Genomic DNA, 7,434 nt, shown 5'->3' on the forward strand with positions numbered 1-7,434 from the left:
CGCCGGATTCGGCGGGAAGCCGCCCTTGGACGCAGCGCGCATCCGCCCAAGGGGAAGTTTATTTATAGCTTGTAAACGTAAAGGAAACCAGACCGCGCTAGCTCGCCGAGCCCGAGCCCCGAGCTCCCCACCTGCCCACCAGCAGGGTGCAGCAGGGCGGGGGGGACTGGCTGTGCTCCCCCAGTCGCTGGGCACCCAGGGGAGACCAGGGTGCGGAGATGTTGGCAAGCCTTCATTTCCTCCCGATGTGCCCGTGCGGTGCCATGAACGGCAGAGAGAGTGGAGGCCAGGGCTCGGGCACCGCGTGGTTAAGGTGGGGGCGACCGAGTTGGCCCACTTGGCACGCACCCGCGGGCAGGCCAGGCGGCGTGGCGCGGGATTCCGCACATCCCGCTCCACGCCGGGGTAAGTCCTGGAGTGCCAGAGAGCTGGGGAGGGGGCGCTCCGGGAGCCTCTCCTTGGAAAGCGGGATGCTTTCCCCGTTTCTCCTGCGCACGTGTCCTCCTCAGAGCAGGCAAGGGCTGCGTGCCTGGGCTGCGATCCGCGGGTGACAACGGCTGAGATCGCGCCCTTTCCACTCCCCACCCCCGCCGTCGCCGCCTCTCCCAGGGAGCTCCAGGCTCCGGGGTGCGCTCGGGGCAGGCCCGAGGAGCCAGAGAAACGGAAAAGTGCCAGGGAGGAGATGAGGAAGAGAAGACCTTCAAAAAACGCAGCCGAGCTGGAAAGAGACGCCGGCACCAAACCCCCCGCCCACCCCCCCGCAACCCTCGGCACGGGCGGCCCCTCCCAGTCCCAGCGGAGCGCACCCACCCCGGCCTGGGTCGGGGCGAATTCCTGTGTGTGTGGTGTGTGTGTGTGCGCGCGCGCGCGCACCCGGCCGCCGGGAGGGCAGTTGCGAAACGGGCTGTTGGCTGCAGCGCGGCATAATGGAGGTGGCTGGAACAATGCGCGCTTTGTGCGCGCGGGGAGTTGTTTTCCACCCGCCTCGCCCCCCTCGCTTGGGCCGTATGGCACTTTAATCCCCGCCACGGCTCGGCACAAATGCACTTGTGTCCTGCGGGTCACCGGGGGCCGCGCGACCGGAGCCGCCCCTAGCCCTCCCCCGCGGACCCCACCGCCGGCCGCTCCATCTTCCTTCCTGCGCACCCCCCACCACCACCTCTATTCCCGGCGTGGGCCGGTGAGCCGGCTTGGAAGCTTCCGGACCCGCCGGCCACTTTTATTTTCCGTGAAGGCGGCCCCTCCCCCTCCGCGCGCGCGCACACACACACACACACACACACAGCGGACCGCAGGCCCCACACTCGCAGCCCGCCCTCGCCTCGCCTCGGTCCGCCCGCCCCCGCCCCGCGCTCCGGACTCCTGCGAACAATAGTAAATGTCAACAGATTCCGCGCGGCGAGTGTCTGACTCGGCCGAGATAAGGGTGCGCGGTTGGCCCTGCGCTCCGCGACGCCGCGGGGGGAGCCCACCCTGACCCCAGCTGGAAAGAACCGGCTGTGATGAAACCCAGGCCGGGGAGTGGAGGGCAGGAGGCGAGAGCCCCAGCCCGTGCCCGGGGGAGCCTCGTGAGGACACCAGGCCTTGCCCCGCCCCCACCCCGCTTAACCCGGTGCTGATGGGGGGCCGGTGGGCACCGGGAAAGCGACCGGGTAGATGTGGCGCTTGGGCCTGCTTTCAGCTCACGTCTCCTCCGATCACCAGCGGAGGCCGGAAAAATGCTGATCCGGGGGAGGGCTCCAGCAGTTTTCGACCTACTGGGAGCCGGCACCCGAAAGACGCGAAGGACTCGAGGGCTCGTCTCTGGAAACTCATTAAAATATTTTTTGAGGCGCGCACACGCTCGCGGGTCCTTCCCCTCTGTTGTCCGCAACCCACCACCCAACCGAATTAAAATTCGCAAATTGATTCTCACGCGTTCGTATTAATGGGTTGTTCCTCTTAAATTGTTACCAACTTTGCTAATGGATTATTATTTAAATGATTTCTTTTTCATAAAGTACGTGTTGTTTTATAGATGCGTATTTACTTAAAGAAATCAACTGCATCTATTAACATATTAAAGAGAGAATAAAGCATCGAGGCCCGTGTAATGCACTGTTCAGCCTTACTTTGGGTGCTGCGAAGATAGGAAAATCTTATTTGTTTAATAATAAGTCACTCATGAATATGCAAATGACATCGGTGCAGTACCTCACTTCTGTCACTATTAATGAGTTGCAAATTAATGTGACAACAAAAGGAAAATCTATTTAGTGGAGGAACTCCGGTTCCTACCTGGGGAGATCACAAGCAGAGCTGGAACTTGGGTCTCCGGAAAGGAGAAGGCTGCGGCTGGACACCTCTCCATCCAGCCTTTTCCCGGAGCCACCACTATTGTCTGGACTCCAGGCCTTGCTTTGTCAGAAGCCCCTTAAAATTCCTGCTCCAGGCCAGAGGAAGAAAGGCTGCTCCCGGGTAATTAGGGCCAAGTGTGATTAATGGAAATCAGCCCACAGTTTGAAGTAAAGCAATTGGTGAAGCACATTTTTGGGGGGTCTCCTCCCTCCCCTGGTTTAAAGATTCCCCAAAGCCTTTTTGGCCTCTGTTGCTCTGGACAAGGTTTAGGACTGGAAATAGCGAGTTAGGCCTCACAGGCCTGATCACAGGAATTAAGACAGCACCCTATGCACTCGCGTTTTACGAGGTGACTTTGCTGATGGGAGATTTAAGAGCAGATCAGCTCATTTTCCTGCCAACCTGCTTCCCAGAGGTTCCGGACTGAAGTCTGGTTGTCTTCCATGTGAGCATTCTCTCTTTTCTGGCCCACACAGCTGAGCCTCTTTTTATTTCATTGGTGGATGCTGAAGAGAGTGTTTTTAATTCAGTTAAGTTTGGAAACATCACTGAGAAAAAATAAATAAGCTGCCCAGGGCCACGGGACTCATAATCCAGGAGCCTGGGTAGGATTTCAAGAAGCTGTTTGACCAGGGAATCTTCAGGGAAGATGCAAATCTTCTGTATCTCACCTGGTTAATGGTTACATGGTTTTATACATATGTGAAAGTTCATCAGGTGTACTCTACTATGGCTAAGGCATACCTTGTTTGGGTTAGCTGTAACTGCATAAAGCTACCCCAAAACTTAGTAGCGTAAAACAACAAGGAGAATTTATTTTGCTGAAGAACCTATACAGTCTGGGGCAGGGCTGGGGAGGGGCAACTCTTCCGTGCTGTGTCACAAACAGGGTTGGCAAGTCAGTACAGTTTTCCCTCCATGTGGGCCTCTCCACAGGGTGGCTTGGGCTTCCTCCTAGCATGTTGGCTGCAAGCCAAGTGGTAGCATCCCGAGAGAGGAAACGGAAACTACCAGTTACTTAAGGCCTAAGCCTGGAAGCAGATTTTTGTGGGTCTCCTCTTTCCAGCTTAAAGTTTCCCCCAAACCTTTTGGCCTCTCTCTCTCACTTTGGACAGCGTTTAGGTCTATAAATATCAAGTTAGGCCTCATGGGCCTGATCCCCTATATGAAGATAGTACCTTCTATACCTTACCACGTTGGCACTTCTGCCATAACCTATTGGTCAAGCAGTCCCAGAGGCTAGATTCAAGGAAGAGAGGACATAGATCTCTCCTTCACACTTCTCAGATGGGAACTGTGTCAGAGATCTGGGAGCTCTTGTTTGAAAACTTCTATACAGGTAATTTTAGAAGAAAATAGAATGTGTGACTTCATTTCTTGCCTCATGTCCTACCCGTACCCTCTTCTTTTTTCAGGGTGCTGGGAATTGAGCCCTGGAAGAGACATATGCCAAAGAAGCACTCTACCACTGAGCTATGCCCCAGTCTGCAAGTCAAATTTTAATTCCTTTTACCTTAAAATTGCAAGTCTAAACTGGACGTGGTAGAGTTCCCCTGTAATCCCAGTGGCTGGGGAGGCTGAGGCAGAGGTTCATGAGTTCAAGGCCAGCCTCAGCAATTTAGTGAGGCCCTAAGCAACTCAATGAGACCCTGTCTATATATATAAAAATAGAAAGGGCTGGGGATGTAGCTCAGTGGTTAAGCACCCCTGGGTTCAATCCCTGGTACCAAAAAAAAATTTTAACTCGCAAGTCTGAAGTCTATTACATGATCTTAAGTTGGAATCAGAAGAGTAATTTATCAGATTCTTTAATGCCCTCAAGTTTTCATATATGCTAGGAATTAAATCACAGATTGTTCCTGAACTTAACACCATAATACCACTCCAGTATATTTAATTCATTTCATCTTCACCATCTTCAATTCTCAACCTTCCCAAGGTTAAAAGGACATTCTCTGAAGAACACACTTTGCCACGTCAAGGGAGTTGAAGTTACTTGATGTTAGGAAAAATGTAAGGCTTTGGAATAAACAAAAAAATGGGAACACCTATATACTTACAAATCTGTGAATACTTCGTATCTCTAGACTAGCAAATAACTTCTATCTGAAAGAGGGACAACCCCACCACCCCAAAGCCAATTTTGCATCCATTTGCAAATTATTTCAACATTCTTGATGTCTGTTCTTGGGATTCTCCTTTTTTGGGGAGTGGGGGAGGGAGCAAGGATTGAACCCAGGGATGCTTAACCATGAGCCATATCCTCAGACCTTTTTATATTTTACTTAGAGACAGGGTCTCACTGAGTTGCTTAGGGCCTCGCTAAGTTGCTGAGGCTGGCTTTGAGCTCCTGATCCTTCTGCCTCAGCCTCTGGAGCTGCTGGGATTATAGGCGAGCGCCACTGTTGCCAGCTGGGATTCTCCTTCAAATCAGTTGTAATATCTTCCCCATCCCCTCATTTAATTATATTATACTGTATTGTATTATATATTATATTAATATATAATATTATGTTATAAATATATATAAATTAATATATTATGTTATATCAATATATATTAATATATTATGTTAATATATTATTAATATATATTATGTTATAAATATATATTATGTTATAATAACATAATAACATTAATATATATATTATGTTATAAACTATATTCATTGCATGCAATGAAACTTTTTTTTTCTTCTTGCGGTCCTGGGGATTGAACCCAGAGCCTCACACATACTAGCCACTCTACCACTGAGCTCCATCCCCAGCCCCTTTATTTTATATTTGTATGAGAGTACCAATTTCGCCTTCTCTTAAAAAAATGAGTCTTTACCATTGGTCAACAGCTCATCCTTCCATATGGATCATATTTGTGACCAGCTAGCAATTAAAAACCAGGAAGCAGGATACAGGACCTGCAGAATCTAGAAGGAATTCACTTACGCCCCCAACCAACCAGCACAGTCTTTTAATCCTGTTTATTCTTTGTCTACTTTGTTTTTGTTTTTGTGTTTTTAGGGTCACCGGGATTGAATCACCCAGGGCCTCTTGCATTCAAAGCACGCACTCTACCACTGAGCCACCCCCACCATCCTGATCCTATTTATAATTGCTATGACAACGGAAGATCCAAGGCCATACCCTTCAGGTGGAATTTTTTTCTCAATCTTAAGTTCCCAGTTCAAGGTAAATCCTTACCTGATTCCTTTTGAACCTCCCCTGTTTCAGCTCTGTCATCCATGGGAGGAAAGGAAAATATGTAGCTACCATTCATGTCGCTGAAACACTTGATTGGATTCAATTAACCTATTTACCGCCTGTGGTGGTTTTAAAATATGTCCACAAATTCTTTGATTCCCCTCCCTTCAAAAGGTGGAGCTTAATTTTCCTCCCTTGAGTTGTGGACTGTAATTAGTGACTTGCTTCTAATGAATAGAATGTGACAGAAGTGACTGTACGCGACATCCAATATTAGGATGTAACAGGCACTGTGGCTTTCTCTTTGCTCTCTGGGGGAATCCAGCAGCCAGGTCATAAGGACGTTTACGCAGCCCCGTGGAATAACCCATGTGTGGAAGACCTGAGGCCTCCTGCCCACAGCCATGTGAGGGAGCCATCTTGGAAGCAGCTCTTGGAGCGCCAGTCGAGCCTTCAAATGATGGCAGCCCCAGCGCACATCTTTTTTTTTCTTTTGTAGCAGGGATTGAACTCAGAGGCACTCGACCACTGAGCCACATCCCCAGCCCTATTTTGTATTTTATTTAGGGAGAGTTTCTCAGTGAGTTGTTTAGCACCTCACTTTTTGCTGAGGCTAGCTTTGAACTCACAATCCTCCTGCCTCAGCCTCCCGAGCCCCTGGGATTACAGGTGTGTGGCACTGTGCCCTGCCCCAGCCCACATCTTGATGGCAACCTCATAAGAGATGCTGAACCAGAGGTGTTCAGCTTAACTGTCCCCAAATCCCTGACCCATAGGAACTCTGAGATAATAAATATTTGCTGTTTCAAGCCATTGAATTGTGGGGAGATTTGTTACGCAACAGTACACGACTAACACACAGGTCAGTCTTGCATTCGGACACAGCCCTACACCATTCTAACACTAAACATAGTTCTGCTTTGCTCCAGGTGGTAGATGTCCCTCTTTCAACCTCCAAGGCAAGACATTCACCTATTTATTCCCATCCTTGAAAACTATTTTTTAAGAGTCACAGGGAATAACCTAAATCACATTGCCGAGAGAGAAAAGAGGGAACATATATAGCAAAATAAAGTTTCCGGCATAAAAAGTGATAATAAACTAACAGAAGCAGTAAAACAGTTTTAAATAGTTCTTTTGATCACTTTGCAGTTGAAAGTCAGATCTTTGTAAGAATTCATTAGCATTTTAACTTACAGAGAGGAACCATTCTTGAGGGTAGAGTCAAAACGAAACAAAACAGACATTCATACCCTATAAGAAGCCACCAAAGTGTGAAAAGCAAACCCAGGGTGATTAAGTTGTGGAGGAGTGAATCTCCTATAGGTATGCCCCAGTGTACTGACACATCAAACGACTTCCTCCCTATCGGCACTGGTATTTTTTGAACAACTGAAATGATAAAACATTTGGAGAGTGACCTAAATGACTCAGGTTGCTTCCTGTCCCAAAAGCAGGGGCATTGTAGTATAGTTAACACTCTCCTTCACAAAAGGAGTAGAGGTTCATCCCATATTCAAATGATTTAGTCCTACTCCTCTGTAGGTGCTTAGATGGGACAAAGGAAGATGTGTGTGATTTCAGTAAATTTAAAATTAAGATGCAGTAAACTGATGAAAAAGCATAAGTAATAAAAAGCCAAGCCCAGGTGCAGTGGCACACGCCTGTAATCCCAGTGGCTCAGGAGGCTGAGGCAGGAGGATCGCGAGTTCAAAGACAGCCTCAACAACTTAGCAAGGCCCTAAGCAACCTAGTGAGACCCTGTCTCTAAATAAAATACAAAATAGGGCTGGGGCTGAGGCTCAGTGGTAGAGCACTCGCCTAGCAAATGTGAGGCACTGAGTTGGATCCTCAGCACCACATAAAAATAAAGAAATAAAGGTATTGTGTTCATGTTCAA

This window comes from Marmota monax, unplaced genomic scaffold, assembly GCF_021218885.2.
Source record: "Marmota monax isolate L192 unplaced genomic scaffold, Marmota_monax_Labrador192_F-V1.1 WCK01_AAM20220418_F8-fsc00158, whole genome shotgun sequence".
NCBI lineage: Eukaryota > Metazoa > Chordata > Mammalia > Rodentia > Sciuridae > Marmota > Marmota monax.